The sequence below is a fragment of the Trachypithecus francoisi genome, unplaced genomic scaffold (genome assembly GCF_009764315.1).
Source record: "Trachypithecus francoisi isolate TF-2019V2 unplaced genomic scaffold, Tfra_2.0 Lachesis_group2, whole genome shotgun sequence".
NCBI classification, from domain to species: Eukaryota; Metazoa; Chordata; class Mammalia; order Primates; family Cercopithecidae; genus Trachypithecus; species Trachypithecus francoisi.
This window is the reverse complement of record NW_022681465.1, coordinates 73334179-73354663: the sequence shown is the minus strand read 5'-3', so window position 1 is coordinate 73354663 and position 20485 is coordinate 73334179. Positions and strand designations below refer to the sequence as shown.

Sequence of the window (20485 nt, the reverse complement as noted above, 5' to 3'; positions counted from 1 at the left end):
TTAAAATAGTATTGCTAATTATTTCCATGCTTAGTGTTCGACCCTCATATACTAAAATTTTTAATTGCACTTTTTTTCCACTCATAATTCTATAATGCACTTTCTAATGTTCACCACACTACCATCACCACCACTCCCATCCCTCAAGAAGGAAAAAAAAAAAAGGAAAAATGAAAAACTCTGAGGGGAATGGAGTTGCAGGGAGAGACTCCAGTGGTTGGAAACACATTTTGAGGTAGGTGAGCTGTGAACTCTTAACATTTAGCCATGTGGTAGTTTCTGGATAAGTAACCAGGTAGCAAGTGGAATATTGTGAAACTGTTTGTTCAGTGTATGTGTTATAAGTTTTTAATCATATCTATCACGTGTAGTATTAGTATAAAATTATAATAATGGATGTTTGAATACTAAGCTATTTCCTACCTTGTTTATTTAGAGTGACTTATTACTGTTAGCTATAATTTTCAGTGGGGTTTTCGAATGGCATAACAGACAAAGCAGGTCAGATTAATTCTTATGTCATATAAGGTTTCATATGTTATATGAGAATAATTCTTACATGACCTAACAATTTGTAGTGAGTTAAATTTTAGATTGGAATAGTTTTAAAAATACTTAAACCACCTTATTTTAATAAGAACCTTAACATTGTCTTTCTTTTTTCTCATGGGAAAGTTTGTTGTTTCATGGTCATGTTTCAACATTGTTTTGAATACACAAGTATATATTATTGTTTTACCCAGCAGAATGAAAAAAGTTACATATTTGAAAGGATTCTGATTGTTCTTCATATCAAAATTAAAAGGAGATGATTAAGAGATTCGGGTAAACTGTGGCAGTTGCCTTTTGCTATGCATTGTTTCTTCTAACAGTTACAAAACTAACAGTTTACAAAAGTAACAGTTAAAACTCTACTTGATTTTTGATTCCTGGAGGAATTTTTTGCATACATCAGTAATTGTTTTTATATTGGAAAAGTACCACAGAGAAAAAGTGTAATTACCTTTAAAACAAATATATTGCTGCTAAGTGTTCACCTGGAGTGCGTGAATATGTATGAATTTTGGAAACGTATGTGCATATATAAATCTAATGTTTGTTTTTAAGAATATTTGGAAGCTACTTTAGAAATTAGTAGACCCCCCTCAAAGCAGGAATTTTCTCTGCAATATCAGACAGCTGTCATCCACCATCACTCAAACCTTCCACTCATGGGTAGGTTATTCACAATGGTTTTTTCCTTTGTTGAGCAGCTACGTTTGTTAATAAAACTCTTACATTGATTTAGTAAAAAATCTAATGAAAGAATAACTTTCTGCAGTTAGTCCTAGTTCTTTTATTTGATAAGTGTTTGCAAATAAAAAGTAGTAGATGTAATCAGGCTGGACACTGCTGTATGCTATTAAGAGATCTGGTTACCCTTCTCTTCTTATACACACGCCACTCACCAAGTATTTATTGAGTACTGGTTATGTGTCCAGCATTGTTGTAATTGGTAAATGTTTAATTGTCTTTGAACACAAGAAATAGTAGCAGCAGCTTCCATATTTTGAATAATGTATATTGGGGAGCGTGTTAAAAACATTACTTAAATTCTCATTGTCTTCCTGCATACTTAGAGAATATGAATTAATACACCTGTGTAACTGATGAGGAAAATGGGGTGATGCCTAACTAGCCCAAGGTCATATAGGTATTATGAGAGAGAGATAGGTGGGGTTCAGACCCCTTTCTTTGTTTCTGATTCTAAAACCCATGCATTTAACCCTTCACAATCTTCCCAAAGATAGCATCACGTAGAAGATAAATCACATGGCTAGGACTAAATGAGTATTCTATGTATTGTAGAGTATTGATTTGGAATCCCCAGGAACCAGGTTATTAACTGAGATCTGAAATGTAGCCATTTCGATACGATTATTTCTAAAGCTGATTCCTGTTTTTTTTCTAACTTGAGAAAATACCAGTTATTAACTTGAGAAAAAGTTAAAATATGTTAACTTTTTCTCCTTGGCTAGGGTCATCATTATGAATATTGATTTTTGTGTTGGGGGTGGGCTGAAGACAATTTATTACTACCCTCTGTAATACCTGACTGCTCTTTTGATTCCTATATGCCTCTGCATTACTTTTGGCTGTCACTTTACAATGCAGTTATTATCCCTATGTTTAGTGGTGCTTTAATTATTATTATTATTTTTTTTTACTTTTATTGTGCTGTAGAATGGCAACTATAAGTGTGGACTTATGCTAATTTACATAAAATAGGATAAATAGGTTGTGATTATGAAGAATTAAGAGGTCCTACTGTGCATAAGATATGTGAATAAACTTGGTGGTGATACATACTTTGAATTTTTATTGTCATTTTTTGGAGTGCTTACATTTGAGTACTGGTTTTCCAAATAGGTAATTGCCTCATAGCATAGTTCAAAATAGGTGAAGTATGACTTGATAGAGAGTTGGCTTGTATGTATGTCATATGGATAATAGGATTATATGAAGATAGCTAATAAGTTACAAAATATGACTAATATGGACAAAATAACATCTAATAGGGTACTGACTGCATGGTATGAAGACAGTCTAGTATTGACTAAAAGCATGATATTGGACCCAGACAGATCTGAATTTGAATCTTGATCCTGCCTTTGAGAAATTTTGGGCTCTGGACAAGTTGCCTTTTCTGAGCATGTTTCTTCATCTCCTTTTGAGATAACACTTATTTGAGAATTGAAGGAAATGTTTGTAAAATATTTTTTACAGTTTTAGCACATAGATATAAAGAAATAGATATTACATGTTCTTATTTGTATGGTTAGTAAAAGCAAAAGAGATGAGAATGGAGAGATTGATATGAGCTGGAAAAAAATCATAGAAAGTGGAGGATTGTTTCAACCTTGGATGGGTAGAATGTAGTTAAATCTAGAGAAAATAGGGCTTGAATAAAAGCATGAAATATTTTCCTGAAAGGATCCATAAGAATATAGAATTTTATGTGGGGAGGGGACAGGAGGAGGGATAGCATTAGGAGATATACCTAATGTAAATGACGAGTTAATGGGTACACCACACCAACATGGCACATGTATACATATGTAACAAACCTGCACGTTGTGCATATGTACCCTGGAACTTAAAGTATAATAATTAAAAAAAAAGAAAAAAAGAAATAAAACCTATTAGCACAGAAAAAAAAAAGAATATGGAATTTTAGTATTAGATTTGTAGGATCAGGGTAAGTTGTTGAGGACCTTCAGAACTACAGAGAAGACAGTAGATGTTATATAAAGGCATAGATCCAAAAAGTCTGTTATAAATGTACAGTTCTGAGAATTTTGACAAATTGAACACATGAGGAATCAGAACCCATATCAAGAAACATAATATTGCAAAACCCTGGAAGCTCCCATTCTATTTCCTTCCAGGCACTACTTCCCCAGCCAAGGAAGGCACTATCCTGACCTTTAATGCCATAGATTAGTTCAGCCTGTTTTTGAACTTTTTAAATGAGTACATCTTTGAGTGCTCAGAGTATATATTCTTATTTATCACCGTAGATTAGTTTAGTCTGTTTTCGAACTTTATAAAATGTACTCATGCAGTAGATGTACTCTTTTCATCAAGTTCAAAAACAGGCCAAACTAATCTATGGTGATAAGTAAGAGGGTATACTCTTTTGTATCTGCCTTCTTATGTCTGATGTTATGTCTTATCACCATGTTGTACATAGAGAGTTAAAGTTATTTTAATCTAAGTCTGCTCATGTGTATCAGGTATGTTATGATGTGGATGGATTCCTTAGGATTGGCAGTGGGTTTGTATGAGTGGACAAAGTTTGAAGTAATTACAGTAATTCCACCTTAATTTAAAAATTTTAAATAATCTTCTCTATTTCTCTTCTCTGTCTTCAGCCTGACCTTTTCATTGAACAGATTTTGGCCAGTTAATAATATATCTAGATAGGTGAATTTTTATTTTTGAATGACTGTTAAATGAAAAAATAATCAAATTACTTATAAAGACTTCAAAACTACAGATTAGAAAGTTGAAAAAGTTAGAATTGCAATCTAGTAGAAGTTTTGTGTTGACCTAATTATGTTTCTGGGATGATTACCAAAATCAATTTAGTATTTCTACAGAGAAAAAGGGAAGATGATAAACATTGTTTGGTCCTCAGTTCGACAGTATGCTCACTTGAAAATATCAATATTTGTTAATATGTTAGATTTACAACATGCAGTTGTAATTGTGCATCAAAGTTGAAAAGTTGTTAGAATACAAAATAGAGATGCCTCTATGTGAAACAGCATACATATATAAATATCTTTTCTGATTCTCTATTTTAAGAGCTCAAAATGAACCATTAGAACTGTGTTGTACGACTCCAGGTTTCACATAAGAGAGAAGTCATAAAGTAATGTCCTGGATTTTCTAATAGATATGTTAGAACTTTATTAGACTGGGAGTATCTAACATCCCATTGATACTTAACAACCTATCTCTGTGTGATTGTTTCTCTTTCTACCTTTGTTTTTCTCAGTTTCTCTCATTGCTTTCTGTTTCTATTTTGCTATTACTAGCCTTTCTTCAGACAACCCTTTAAATAGAACATGCTATATAGATGAATTATATTTTTCTTTTGTTGTACTTCATACTTTTTTATGTTCCCTGATTTAAAGTAAGTTTTAATATTTAGATTTTTTTGTTGTTTTCAGTGATTTTTTCCCCCTAAGAAATAGTGATGTGAGAGTTGGAATAGGAAAAGATTCCACTGCTTTTCTTTCGGTGCTTGTCTCCGAGAAATTTAAACCAAGTATTTTGTAGGAAGTCGATTAAATATCTGACAGCAGCTTGGCAACGTGTGTTGTTTAGCATAGACTTTTAAAATAAAGAAAATTTTCACTTATTTCAGTATGCAAAAGCACTAAGTAAATATGAAAGTGAAACAAAAATACTGAAGGTGAAGTTTCTGATGAAGTACATTTTCTAAATGCTGATAAATATTAGTATTAATTTATTTTAAATACTTGAAGTGTATTAAATTTTTATGCATACATTCTTTGGAAGTGTGGAAAACAATGAGTTGGGAATTTCCTGAAGATGGGCACACTTAGTATAACTTTGACAGATCCTTGCTGACTCTGAGTCTGGACTATTTAGTTCACTAAGCAGGTTTAAACTGAGTGTAGATTATTAGCTACCAAAAGAATACTTGTTTTTAGTGGTGAATTTTAAGTGATTGCTTGATTCTGTTAAGAGTGATATAATGCAGTAAATGTATATTTTTAACCAGGATTGTATTATTTATTGCTCTTATATACACCAACACATCATTTTCCTTTTTCCAACCATATTAAATGACTTTCCATAGAATAAAGCTGAAGTAGTGCAGTAACCTGATGAGTGTTCCACATGATCTGAACTTTGTCTAAAGTGGTATTTTGATTATTAAAATATTACTAAATGTAGTTTATGGAGTGATGGATTAATTTAGCAGACAGCCCAAAAATTATATACTTACTAAGTAGTTGTCGTTTTCTTTTAAGCATTCTTGCAAGGGACAGGATCAGTGGAACCAACATCATTGGTTCCATTGATGTTGCTATTGTTCAAAACATTTTAACATTCTACTAGTGAAGATTGCTAAAGTTTGTAAGGCCTTTATACTTATCCTTTATATGATTAGTCCTTCAAATTGCTGTTTGGTTTGTCCTTTGAGGATGAATTGGGGTTTGGGAAATGGTCAGATATAATCGGGCTCAAATTTGGGAAGTTATTAATTCATTAATTTATTCACTCATGTATTGGAAAATAATACATTGAGCACCTACTCTTTTCTCAGCACTGTTTTACATACTGGAAGGTGGTATTTGCAGGGTAGATAATTAGTTTTAAATAAATTACCACTGTATGCAGTACTGCTATTGTAATCTAGTCCCTGACTACCTCTACTACCATTCTCATTTCCTAACTCTCCCCTGATTCACTGTGTTTAGTGAAATAATTTCTGTGCTGGTCATTCCTAATCATATTTTCTTTGACCCAAATTTGTACTTTATCATATTCTTTATGGATTGTTTTTCCTCCAATATTTGTATTACTTACTCCCTCACTCTGTTTAACTCTGTTCAAATGTCACCTTATCATCAGTGAGGCCTTCTCTGATCACTCTATCTGAAGTAGCTCCTCTCTCTGTCACTTGTCTTTTTTTTTTTTTTTTTTTTTTTTTTTTATCGTATTGCCTTTTCTTTTTTGAGACAGGGTCTTGCTTTGTCACCCAGGCTGGAGGTCAGTGGCACAATCATGGCCCACCGCAGCCTCGACCTCCCAGACTCAAGTGATCCTCTCACTTCAGCACCCCCAGGTAGTTGGGAGTACAGGCACATGCCACCAAGCCTGACAAATTTTTTTGATATTTTTTGTAGAGACAGGGTTCTGCCACGTTGCCCAGGCTTGTCTTGAATCCTGGACTCAAGTGATCCCTCTGTCTTGGCCCCCAAAATGCTGGGATTGCGGGTATGAGCCACTGTGCCTGGCATTATTTAATAATGCTTTTTCTTTCATACCATTTGTCACTACTGACATTATGGTATATATTTCTTATCTCCCTGGAATGGAAGTTTTGTGAGGAGACAAGTACTTTGTTTTGTTCACCATTGCATCCTTGGTGCTTAGAACAGCCCTGGGACATAGTAAGTGCTGGGTAAATATTTGTTGACTGAATAATTGACTATCAAATTTGTGTTTTAGCTTGAGGGCTCCAGACCAGTTTTGCTGCTTACTCAACATCATAACCATGTAGTCAAGTACATCAAACTTAACATCTTTCAAACTGGCTAATTATCTCATTATTCTAAAAATCTTTCTGGGTTAAAAGAAGTACTTTAATTGGGCCAAAGAAGACACCCAGGAGACATCTTAACCTCGTTCCTTGTCCTTATTCCACATATCTAATCTGAGACCAGATGGTAATGATTTTCTCTCTGAAATACTTGCAAATCTGTTTTTTCCCTTTCTGTTGCCGTGCCTTTATTCAGGCCCTTATTATCTTTCCCGATGATTCTATTGACTTCGTAACTACTCTGCCTATTCTAGTTTTGTTCTTTGCCAATCTGTTCTCTGTAACCAACAAAGTTTTCCAAAAAGTCAGTCTTCCCTCGCAGAGTTGAACATCTTCTTCATTTGGGCTTTTATAATATATTGTATTTTAACTTTCTTATAATTGGTATAATTTTATTCACATGTCTGCCTCTCTGTCACAGTAGACAGATATTTGTGGACCTTTACTGTGTACTGGGTACTGATTCAGCAGTGAAAAAAATATATTGAGTCCCTACCTTTGAGGGACCTATAGTCTGGTGGTGAGAACACAGACAGTAAACACGTGAATGCAGAATTTTAGGTACTGATAAATGCTCTTAATAGTGTAAAATCAGGTATGTGAAAAAGAGTGATGGCCGGGGGGTTGTCAGAGAAAGCTTCTCTTAAGTAGTAACGTTTAGTTGATACCGACTAATAAGGAGGCACCATATAAAGGAGGAAAGTCTTCCAAGTAGAAGGGAAAACTAGCCAAAAAAATGTGACTATCAGAGAGACCGGAAAGAACCAGTATGGCTAGTGCTTGATGAATGAGAGAGAGAGTATAGGAATATGAGATTAGGAGAGAGAGGGAGACAAGTAATAACTTGGAGAAGGTGGTACAACTGCAAAGGGAAATCGTTAGAGGGTTTTAGGCAGGCGTGTGATATGGTGAGATAATTTCGAAAAATCACTTTGCTGCTTGGACAATAGACTGTAGCCCTTGGAGCAGGCACTCCATAGCACATGTCATTAAATCAATATTAACTGAATTAATAAGTGAATGAATTAATTCTTTCATTCTTGTTACAAGACAGGCAAGATTATTCCATTTGAATAACTTGAAACTGAAGTAGTGTATTGTTTTTCAAGACGAGGTAGCAAAACCAAACATTATGGAAATGATAGTGGTATTAATAGATTTCCTGTTAAGCGATGTATGTATAACCCTAATTAATATTTTTGAGTTATCAAGTAATGCCTGATTACTAATTTTAACAACAATTCTTTTCACTGTGGGTGGAAATGCTGTATTTAATGGATATATAACAGAGTATTCTGCCAGTTTTTGTGAAGGTTGAGGTTACAAGATAATCAGACCTTGCTCTTCAGGAACCTCCAGTTAGTCGCATGTTATTCAAAAAATGTAGACTGAATGGATGATTGAGCTAGACTGACAAATCAAGAGGCCCAGAAGGGACTTCTTAGCCTTATATAATCTTTGTAAAAAATTATTCTGTTCATTTGATCTACTTTCATGCTGCTGTTGTAGTTAGGTGCTTTCATTTAGATGTTGAATCTATCCTTGGGAATATGGAGAAGTACTGAAAATAGCAGAATGAGTGAAGTTAACTTTAATTTCAAATAAATTTTCATTCTAGATATGAGCTCTCCCCTTCCTCTCATTTATGTCAGTCTTTCCCCTTATTCAACTGTAACTGCCACTGTTGTCCCACCCATCCAGCACCAAGATATGTGGGCTGTGAGTGCTTTGGAAACAATCATTTTTTCTTGGAGCTGAATCAGAATGGCTTATAGGCAGATTTGGGGGACCTTCTTGTCTTTCATTTCACAGCTTTTATTCATATGTTCTTTGTACTTTTTTTTTTAAGTGAATGTGATCCCTGCAGTCTGTTCTTTAGCATCTAGATTTTCAGCCAATTGTTAAAATTAAAACCCTTTTTAACCCCTCCCCTCCCCTCCCGTCCCGTCCCGTCCCGTCCCGTCCCCAGAATCTTGCACTGTCGCCCAGGCTGGAGTGCAGTGGCACGATCTCTACACACTACAACCTCCGCCTCCCAGATTCAAGTGATTCTCCTGCCTCAGCCTTCCGAGTAGCTGGGATTACAGGCACCCGCCGCCATGCTCAGCTCATTTTTTGTATTTTAAGTGGAGACAGGGTTTCACCATGTTGGCTAGACTGGTCTTAAACTCCTGACCTAGTGATCCACCCAGCTCGTCCTCCCAAAGTGCTGGGATTACAGGCGTGAGCCACTGCGCCTGACCCCTGTTCTTGCTTTCTAATTCTGTGGATTTAATCAACATTTATTTAACAAATATTTTATTTATTTTTGTGCTAGGCACTGTGCTAGATCCTAAATATTTTTTTAAAGAGGCTATAGCATGAGCGTGTGTGTCTTTGTTAAAATAAAATCATGGTTCGCGGTTGGCAGATGGATGAGAGCCGCTGTGGTGGAGATTGCTCAGCAATCACCACACTCTTTCCTCTGAGTGAGACTGAGGGTTCATAATCCTCAGGGTAGTATTCCTGGAAGCACTAGGGCCGACACTAGAGTTTAAACCTGATTTGCCATAGCAAGTATAATTGAATAATGTCTGTTTTGGTTTGTTGACTGAGGGATATTTTGCACTTTCAGCAAATAGAGAAGGAGTATTTAGCTACTTATTTAATTGTATTATTTATTACTGTTAGCATTTTCCAGGGAAAGTTTTATTGGTTAGGTGCATCAGGGGCATTGAAATAACCTAAAATAAATTGGAGAAAAACTATGAAAAAATTTGCCTAGTGATTTGTCTTTTTTAAAAAATTGGTTCATGAAAGTGTTTGGATGTAATCTAATCAGTTGAATACTCTTACAAATGTAATTGCTGAAAGTAGCATGGATGTGATTCTTAACTGATACTGTTATTTATTTGATATTTATCCCTTAGTCTGAGCAGGACATTCTTAGTAAGCCAAACTTTGCACTAGAGAATGGCTTTTTGGGTTCAGAAATAGTGTAGGGTGAAGATCATTGGTGTGGAATTGTAAAATAGAAGCCAAGTAAGCAGAGTTTAGAGTTTAGAACTAGAAGAAACTTATAGAGATCACTTAATTTTGAAAGACTTTTAACAAAAGAAGGCGGCTCTCTGTGCACGAAAGGTAGTTTACATTGTCAGTGTACTTTCAGGAGACTGACAGTAGTAAGAGGACTAGTTAAACTAGTCCTACATTATATAATTTCTCTGCATTATATAATTCAGTGTGGAATTACTGGTTATATGCCATATATATATATAAACTGAGTTAAACTAGTCAGTAATCTTCCCCAGGATCCCCACTGGTTTTATTTTATGTGTACCTACATAAAATACGAACTGCAAATTATGGGAAACCTTGTTATTTTAGATCTTATTGGTAATTTGTACAGGTCTGGATCAACTACAGTTTGCCTTTGTGATACTGTAAAAAGTTTTTTTTATGTAGATAACCCTAGACTTATGATGGGATTACATCCTCATAAACTCCCTAAACTCATTGTAAGTGAAAAATGAGTATTTGTAGACACGATGGGTTGCAAAAACAATATCCAAAAAATGCTAATGACTGGGTACACTGTAGAGGGTTGGTTCTTTCTGTTGCCCTGGTTGGATTGCAGTGGCAGGATCATAGCTCACTGTAACCTCAAACTCCTGGGCTCAAGGGATCCTCCTGTCTCAGCCTTCTAAGTAGCTAGGACTATGCACACACACCACCACGCCCAGCTAATTTTTAAATTTTTTTTTTGTAGAGATGGATGTCTTGCTGTTAGCCAGGCTGGTCTTGAATTCTTGTTCTCAAGCAGTCCACCCACATTAGCATCCCGAAGTGCTGGGATTACAGGTGTGAGCCACCACACCTGGCCTGTTTACCCTTGCGATCATGTGACTGACTGAGATCTTGACTCACTACTTCTGCCCAGCATTATGAAGGAGTATCCTACCACATACTGCTGCTCAGGAAAATGTCAAAATTCAGAATTCAAAGTACGGTTTCTATTGAATGCATGTTGCTTTGCAACATCTTAAAGTAAGAAAATTTTAAGTTGAACCATCATGAGTTGGTGACTGTTTATATATTAATATTAAGCTATTTTAGAAAATTACCATGTCACTCCTTTTTTGAAAATATACATTCCTGATTATTACTGTGAAATGAAAACTGAGTTTGTAGAAGGGATAATCGAAAATCACATTCTTTTTTTTTTTTTTTTTTTTGAGACAGTCTCACTCCGTTGCCCAGTATGGAGTGCAATGGCGCGATATCGGCTCACGGCAACCTCCGCCTCCTGGGTTCAAGCGATTCTCCTGCCTCCAAGCAGCTGGGATTACAGGCACCCGCCACCATGCCCAGCTAATTTTTTTATTTTTATTTTTAGTAGAGATGGGATTTCGCCATGTTGGCCAGCCTGGTCTCCAACTCCTGACCTCAGGTGATCCACCTGCCTCGGCCTCCCAAAGTGCTGGGATTACAGGCGTGAGCCACTGTGCCCAACCAAAATTCATGTTCTTGCTCCATAATTTGCAACCAAATACCAGATATGCTGTCAAGTTTTCGGAGCCTAACTTTTTTTATTTGTGAAAAGGGATACAATATTGTACATCTTACAAGGTCATTATGAGTATTAAGTGAGAAAATGATTTGTTTACAGACCCCAGCATATGTCTGGCAAATGCTTAGGTGAAAACTCTAAGAACAAGTGTTAATAAACAAATAACAGTTATTTATCCATTCTTTTGGTCATGGACATTTGTGTTATTTGTAGTTTCTTGCTATTATATACAGTGATTTTATGTATAGTCTTGTATATGAATCCTGCTACTTATATGTAAGTTTCTCTGCATTATATAATTTAGTGTGAAATTACTGGTTATATGCCGCATATATATATGTATGTATGTATGTATGGAGAGAGAGAAAGATTATCCATCTATATGTCTTTATTCTGACAGTGATAATATATAGGAGTTGTTGATTCATACTTTTGTCAACCCTTGGCATTATCAGACATTAAAAATATTTCATTATGAAAAATTTCAAACATACACATACTTTGAGAACAAAGTATAATGAGCCCTCATGTATTCTTTACCTTCAACCATTATAAACATATTGTACAATCTTATTTCATTTGTATATTCTCCCACTTCTCTCATGATTCATTTTGAAGCAAATCCAAGGTATATATTATTTCATTGCAGATCATCAGTGTGTATTTCTAAGGGTTAAGGACTTTTAAAATACATAACCACAATGACATTAACACAACTGAGTAAATTAACAGTAAGCCCTTTGTAGGTCAGGCACGGTGGCTCACTCCTGTAATCCAGCACTTTGGGAGGCCGAGGTGGGTGGATTGCCTGGGCTCAGGAGTTTGAGACCAGCTTGGGTAACATAGTGAAACCTTGTCCCTACAAAAATACAGAAAATTAGCCAAACATGGCAATGTGCTCCTGTAGTCTCAGCTACTTGGGAGGTTGAGGCAGGAGAATTGCTTGAACCCAGTAGGTGGAGGTTACAGTGAGCCAAGATCGCGTCACTGCACTCCAGCCTGGGTGACAGAGACCCCGTCTCAGGAAAAAAAAAAAAAGCAGTAAGTTCTTTGTATTATCTAATGCTCAGTCAATGCTCAAATTTTCCTGATTGTTTTACAGATACTTGGAGTACTTTGAGTAATGATTCATACAAGGTCAGCACACTATATATGTATTCACACACATATATATGTGTACTATATATGTGAAAAAGCAAGTTTCACATAAGCATAATGTATACACACAATATATGCTATATATAGCACATAGACTGTATACGCACGATATATGCTATATATAGCACATAGACTGTATACGCACGATATATGCTATATATAGCACATAGACTGTATACGCACGATATATGCTATATATAGCACATAGACTATGCACGATATATGCTATATATAGCACATATACTGTATACGCACGATATATGCTATATATAGCACATATACTGTATACGCACGATATATGCTATATATAGCACATATACTGTATACGCACGATATATGCTATATACACTATGCTATATATATGCTATATATAGTATATATACTGTATACACACTATGCTATATATATGCTATATGCACACTATATACACTATACACTATATACTGTGTGTGTATATATATATATACACACTATATATATATATGTGAAAAAGCAAGTTGTTCATCTAGATCACCTTCCTTTTGGGTAATCTGTTTTTCTGTCTATATTTCTTTCAAACATTTTGTTTCAAACATTTCTTTCAAACAATTTCTTTCAAACAGTTTGAATAAAATGTGTTTAGATGGTTATTTATTCTGCCTTGGATTTCATTGGGCATCGTGATTCTAAATATTTCAAGTGTTTGAGTAATTCCAGAAAAATGTCAGTCGTCGTGTTTTTGAGTATTGCGTTTCCCCCGTTTTGTCTTGTTACCTCCTTTATGAACTCTCATTAAATGTATGTTAGACTTTCTCATTATCTTTCTTGGTTGTTAAACGTCTTTATGTGTTTCATCTCTTTTTTTCTGAGAAGCTAAGTTCTGTATAATACCTTCAGCTAAGTCTTTTGTTCATTAATTCTTTTGCTAGCAGTGTTTATGCTGTTCATCCCTTCCACTGACTTATTTCAGTTATGATATTTTTATTTCAAGAAGTTCTACTTGGACTGCCCTCCCTCCCTGCCTGCCTTTCTTCCTTCCTTCCTTCCTATTCTGTCATGGATCTTTTCGATATCTTTTTTTTTTTTTTTTTGAATGCTCTCTTGAGTGTTCTTCTCACTTCTTTTTTTCCATTAAGCCAGAGGTTTGCAAATTATGGCTTGCAAATCTGGCTTGCTATTGCATATGTAAATAACATTTTATTGGCACATGACTATGCTTATTTGTTTTAAGTTTTATCTGTGGCTGCTTTGGTGCCATCGTTGTGGAGTTAAGTAGTTGAAACAGAGACTGTGTGACCTTTAAAGCTTCAAGTGTTTACTGTATGACTCTATGAACAAGTTTGCCAGCTCCCCTGTTTTAGATACATAAAACATAATTATTATTTCATTGAATAATTCTGATTTTTAGTCTTTTTATATCTTTTTTCTGGTTTCTATTTATAATGGCTTATTTTGCTCTTTACTTGTGTGTTCTTGGTTTTTGGTTATGCCCTATATTTGTTAGGTTACCCAGGCTAAGTAAGGGTGGTTATCTGGTTGTACTGGTGGTTGAGTTTGCTTCTGCCTGCTGCCTTGGGAGCATTGTAGACCAAGGACTACTTTAAATTCAGGTTCTCACCTTGGTGTTTTTTTCCCTTAACCATGCAAGAGTACATTTATATTCCAAAGTCACATGTGGTGGCTTCAGAGTCTCAGCAGAGTCTCTTTTGTTTGTTTTGTTTAGTTACCCAGAACTGCTTTTCTTTGTTGTTTACCTCTGTTTGATGTTCTTTTAATTTACCTTTTTTCTTAGGATGCAGACTTTTTTAAGGTGTAACTTTATGCATAATGGAGTCCTTATCTTGCATTGACTCAAGGGTTAGCCTACAGTCCTCATGGCCTGCTCTTAAGCTTTGGGAATAAGATTTTATGTGGGTTCTCTAAAGCAGAGCTTCTGAAATTTAATGCTTTGTTGGAGGTCCCAGACACCATCCTTAGATTCAGTGATTCACAAGAACTCATTATGGCAAAAAGATACGACACAAAATCAGCAAAGGGAAAAGATACATGGGGCAAAGTCTGGGGAAACCAGCACAAGCATCTAGAATCTTCCCAGCAGAGTCACACAGGACTTGCTAGTTCCCTCCAGTTATGAATTGTGACAACCCATGAAATGTTGTCAACCAGGGAATCTTGTTAGAGACTCAGTGCCCAGGGTTTTTATTTGAGGAATTGCCAAGTAGGTAGCCTCTACCTGGCAGATAACAAAATTCCAAACTTGCAGAACAAAAACAAGTATTTCATATAAAACATACTGTTTGTATAAACAGTTTAGGTCCAGTGAGCCACCTTACCAGTTTAGAGAACCTCCCAAAATTTAAGTTCCTGTATGCCAGCTGAGGGTCAACCTTGTAAGCAGGCCTTTTAAAAGATAAGCAGTTAGGCCTGCTAGGTTAACTTTTTTTCCTGCACAAATACACAGCTGACCACCTGGGGATTTTTGCCATAATGAAGAGTCCAGTTCAGTAGGCCTAGAAGGGCTCAAGATTTTGCATTTATGATATGCTTGCAGGTCGTACCTATGTTGATTGTCCACAGCTACACTTTGGTAGCCAGGTAGTTGTTCTTAGGGCCAGAAACCCTTCTTTTCATTAATGTTTTTATCCTAAATGGCCAAAGTCTTTTATTCTGAATTAGTGGGAAAATTCTTTGTTGTGGTTAAATTCTTTGTGTTGACAAACTATTTCTGGGGCAATATGGTTTACTTTTTGTTAAACTTTTTCTAACTTAAGATCTAAATTTATACATCACTACATATTTTGTGTCTTGGAAGAATGGAAAAAGTAACAGTTTCAATAACTTAGTTGTAGAAAAGAGTGCGACATTTTCACTTTGGTAGTATTAATTATATAGGTCCATAGTCTCTTCTCCACAACTTTGAAAACCTAAAAACTCTGAGAATGGAAGCTTTTTCCGTAAATAACCTGACCTGTTAAAACTGACCTGACCTAGACTCGTTTCATATAGCAAAGCCTGACTGAAATTTGTCTTCTTAATATTTATCTCAGTGTGTCTAGTCATATGTTTTTCCTAAAAGAAATAATAGTTTTTGAATGGGTAATGTTGTACAAAACACTGATTCTGTGTAAAAACAGGATACCATTATAATGTAGTCTATGTAAGAGGTTACTAAGATACATGAACTAAAGCAGGGGTTCCCAAACCCCTGGCTGTCTACCGGTACTAGTCCATGGCCTGTTAGGAACAGGGCCACATAGCAGGAGGTGAGCAGCGGGCAAGCACGCATTGCCACCTGCTCTGCCTTCTGTCAGATCCGTGATGGCATTCGATTCTCATAGGAGCATGAACCCTATTGTGAACGGCACATCCAAGGGATCTAGGTTGTGCCCTCCTTATGAGAATCTAATGCCTGATGATCTGAGGTGGAACAATTTCATCTGAAACCATCCCCCCACACTTGACCCTGTCCATTGAAAAACTGTCTTCCACAGAACCGGTCCCTGGTGCCAAAAAGTTTGGGGACTACTGTTGTAAAGTGTCTCAGTGATACCTGATGACTACCTGGATGTAAGTAGATTTCATGGAGTCCATATTACTATTTTCAATAGTAATATTATTTGAAGATGTAATTTTTTAAAAGTGTTTTTTGGATGAATTAATTTTTTGGTTATAGGACATGCTAAATTTGAGGTGGACGTACCACAAAACATACAGACTGAGGTGCATTGCTTTTAATCATAGATAAAGTTTAGAATTGAACTTTTGAGGCATTGTTGACTTAAAGGGTAAAATTGAATTTGTTAGAGTTGATGAAGACAGTGAAAAGAGAAACCTGAGGAAAAGGAGATAGTACTTTAGGTAATTTTTGTTGTCTTTGTTGTTGTTTACATGTAAAACATTTTTTTTTTCCTGACAACCTTCATTTAACTTAAAACTTTAGGTAATGGAACAGGAGGAGGGAATACAGATCTTTAAAACAAGACATAAGGAGCAGTGAGGGATAGGTATGAAAAGGACTGAGACAGTGTAGTTCCAGAAACCACAGGAAATAAGGTGGATTTGGTTAGCATGGGTCAGTAGTGTGATGGAAAAGTCAAAAAGTTTGAAAAACTGAGAGAAAAACTTTGAATTGGACAAATGGTAAGCTTGAGGAGGACAGCTTAATTTGAATGATGCCCTTAAACACCAAGTTGATGAAGTTTAGGAGATGATGAGGTAAGAATAAATTCAGTTGCGTCTCAGATTTGGCAAAAAAAAAAAAAAGGAATGTTTCAAAGATAGGAAACAATGGACAAAGCATTTCTTCGTCATCGTTGTCTTCTTTTTTTTTTTTTTTTTAATTTTGTGTTTAGAGACAGGGTCTTGTTCTGTTACCCAGACTGGAGTGCAGTGGCACTATCATAGTTCACTGTAGCTTCAGCCACCTGGGCTCAAGTGATCTTCCCATCTCAGTCTCCTGAGTAGCTGGGATGACAGGCACACACCACCATGCCCAGCTGTTTTTTTTTGTTGTTTGTTTTTTGTTTTTTTTTTCCCCTAATTTTTGTACAGACAGAAGTCTTACAGTGCTCTTGTGCTGGTCTTGAACTCCTGGCCTCAAGAAATCTTCCCAACTTGGCCTGCCAAAGTTTTGGGATTACGTTCATGAGCCTCTGCACCTGGCCAGCATTTATTTATTTATTTATTTTTAAAGACAGAGCTAGTGAAAGATACCGAAGATACATGAAGAATAGTGAATAACTAATGTTAAAAATACTGGAATAAGATAAGATGTGGAATCAATACAAATGGAAAGATTAGAAAATAATACGGTAACAACATTTTTCAGGTTGCTAATCCACACTCAAATCTAGTGTCCTGCAGCCAAGGTGTATTTATACCTTTGCCCTCCCTTACTACTTTCTAAGAAGGTAAGCGCTTTTAACTACTACCTTCATAGAAGTCACCTGTCTGACAAATGATCTGAACTGTAGGCATGTTTCATAGAGAAAAGCAGAAGCATAAAAGTAGCTGTGCATGAAAATATACAACTGACTTCTAAATAATTCTGCTAGACTGGATATATATCAAAATTAATGTCTCAGCCTTTAGGCACAGCTGTTCCATTCTTTCACAGGGTTCATTTACATAGTGCATTGTTTCAAAGACAAACCAATTTTTTTTCTGTTGTAATAAAGGATTCCTAATTAGAGGACTGTGGAAGCCTAATGATTTTACAAGTATCTTTGTAAAATATAACAGACTAAGACATATAAATTATAGCAGAACATGCAGTAATGTTTAATAATTGCTTTTAGTTATTTTTACTGTCTTAGAAAAGGTTGTTCAAGTTGCAGACTGCATTTTTCAGTCTATAATGAAATTATTTCATATCTTGTCGCTCAGAGTTTTCCTGCTTTTCTGCAGGAAAATAACTTTAAAATGTTAGGAAAACATTTCTTAGAATGATAGTCATTTCCATAGACTGGTGAAGACCTTTTGAATACTTTGTATATACTCATACATACTTTGTGTACAAAGTAAAAGTGCTTTGTGAATTTGGTTCAGTTGTCTACCACAAATTATCTTTTAACAGGTGTTATGAGCCCAAGTACTCAATTCTAATTTTACTATGAAAAAGGGAAAGAGATGAAGTCTCAGAAAGCACTTGGTGCCCTTTTCCCATTGAGCAGGTCTTACCCATTTTCTCCTTCAAACATCTGTGCCAGAAAATCTTTATAAATTCACTAATTATCTACCATGTAAAAATAGACAAGGATGAAATGATTAAAAGATTAGGCGGAAACCCGGGAGGCGGAGCTTGCAGTGAGCTGAGATCCGGCCACTGCACTCCAGCCTGGGCGACAGAGCGAGACTCCGTCTCAAAAAAAAAAAAAAAAAAAAAAAAAAAAAAAAAAAGATTAGGTAAGGTGAATGGTTAGGCTTTAGTTCTTTATCTAGCAAGTGCAACCTGGTAACATGATTTTTAGCACTGTGTGAATATAATGCTTGAGAGGGTGGAATAGAAAATGATCAGAATGTGGTTTTCTGAAGGTACACAGCAGGCTTAAGTTTTTATTTGCCTTTTTCTTTTTGTTTTCCTATGCATTGCCATTTAAAAAATTTTGTATGTGACAGATTTGGGTAAATGCTATTGCATTGTTAATTATATTTAAATAGGTTTGTTCTTAGAAAGTTCGTACCTTTTCAAAGCAATAGAAATAAGTTTGGTTAGGGTTTTTGGAAAATCATATTATTTCATATCTTGTTGCTCAGAGTTTGGGAAGTAGATACATTTTGAAGCAGTGTGATCTTTTTTATTCCCTCTTTTATGTATGTCCATATTATAATTATCATTATTATAACTAATTATAAGATAGTAAGTCCCTTGTCAATTCTTACATTTTTAGAATTCACAGGTGTGTCCTAGAGGCTTATTCTGTTATAAATGCCAGATTGTTAAAAGTCAATTTAAGAAGCATGGTCTTGTTTACTATAAAAGGACAATAAACATAGTCTTTAATATCTGGCAAAATAACAAAATTTTTTTCATTCTTTTTAACTATTTATTGAATAGACAGACATGAATTTATTATACATGTTTGCTCAATAAATCTTTGACAGATTGACACCCGTGAAACCAGCACCCAGATCAAGAAACAGAGCTTGGTATATTTTAAACATTTTTAAACATTTTGGTTTTAATTGACACATAATAATTACATATTTATAGGGTACAGTGTAATATTTTGATATGTGTATACATTGTGTAAAAGTCAAATCAGGGTATTTAGCATATCCATTAATGGATTAATCAGTTTTCTGTCGCTTATAAAAGAATACCTGAAATTGGGTAATGTATAAGAAAAGAAATTTAGTTCTTGCCGTTACGAAGGCTGAGAAGTCCAAGGTTGAGGAACTGCTATCTGATGACACCTTATTGCTGTCATTGAAGAGTCCCAGGGTGGCACAGGTTATCACATGGCAAGGGGGCTGAGTGTGCTAATGTGCTAGCTCAAGTCTCTTCTCTTCTTATAAAGCCACCAGTTCTTCTCCTGTGATAACTCATATTCATGAGGACAGAGCCGTCATGATCCAGTCACCTCTTTAAAAGCCCCACCTCTCAATACAGCCCAATTTCACTGGGCATGAAATTTCAACATGAGCTTTGGAGGGAACATTCAGACCATAGCCGTCACCTCATACATTTATCATTTCTTTGTGGTGAGAACGTTCAAAATCCTTTCTCCTAGTTATTTTGAAATATGCAGTACTGTTAATCATAGTCACCCTACTGCACAAGAGAATACCAGAACTTATTCCTCCTAACTGTAACTTTGTACCCATTGTCCGGTCTTTCTCTATTTCCCCTCTACCCTCCACTATTCTACTCTGTACTTCTATGAGATCAGCTTCTTTAGATTCCACGTATGAGAGATTGTGTGGTGTTTGTCTTTCTGTGCCTGGTCTATTTCACTTAAGATCATGTCCTCCTGGTTCGTCCATGTTGCTGCAAATGGTAAGATTTTATTTTTTTAATGGCTGAGTAGTAGTTCATTGTGCATATATACCACACTTAAAAATTTCATTTATCTGTTGAAGGACAATTAGGTTGCTTCTATATCTTGGCTATTATGAATAGTGCTGCAATAAATATGCTATCTCTTTGGTTTACTGATTTTCTTTGATATGCTGATTTATTTTCCTTTGGCTATATATATATATATATATATATATCCTAGTAGTGGAATTGCTGGATCATCCATATGGCAATTCTGTTTTTAGTTTTTTTGAGGCACCTCTATACTATTTTCTATAATGGTTGTACTTACTGATAGACATTCTCACCAACAGTATATGAATTCCCCTTTTTCCGGGTTTGTTACTTTTTGTCTTTTTCTTCAGAGACAGGGTCTTGCTCTGTCACCCAGGCTAGAGTACAGTGGTGTGTTCATGGCTCCCTGCATTTTTTTTTT

At 35.6% G+C, this 20485-nt stretch overlaps 1 protein-coding gene across 6 annotated transcripts in view; it reads left to right on the top strand.

Moving 5' to 3' along the window:
* RICTOR (RPTOR independent companion of MTOR complex 2) overlaps positions 1-20485 on the top strand; it is a 136227-nt gene that overhangs the window by 11527 nt on the left and 104215 nt on the right. For 2 of the 6 annotated variants that reach the window (XM_033179411.1, XM_033179412.1), the window contains one exon: positions 149-235. The exons of the other annotated variants lie outside the window; for them this stretch is intronic. The gene's annotated coding sequence lies outside the window, so the exon portion shown is untranslated. The remainder of the gene's footprint in view (positions 1-148; positions 236-20485) is intronic. 6 annotated transcript variants of the gene reach the window in all.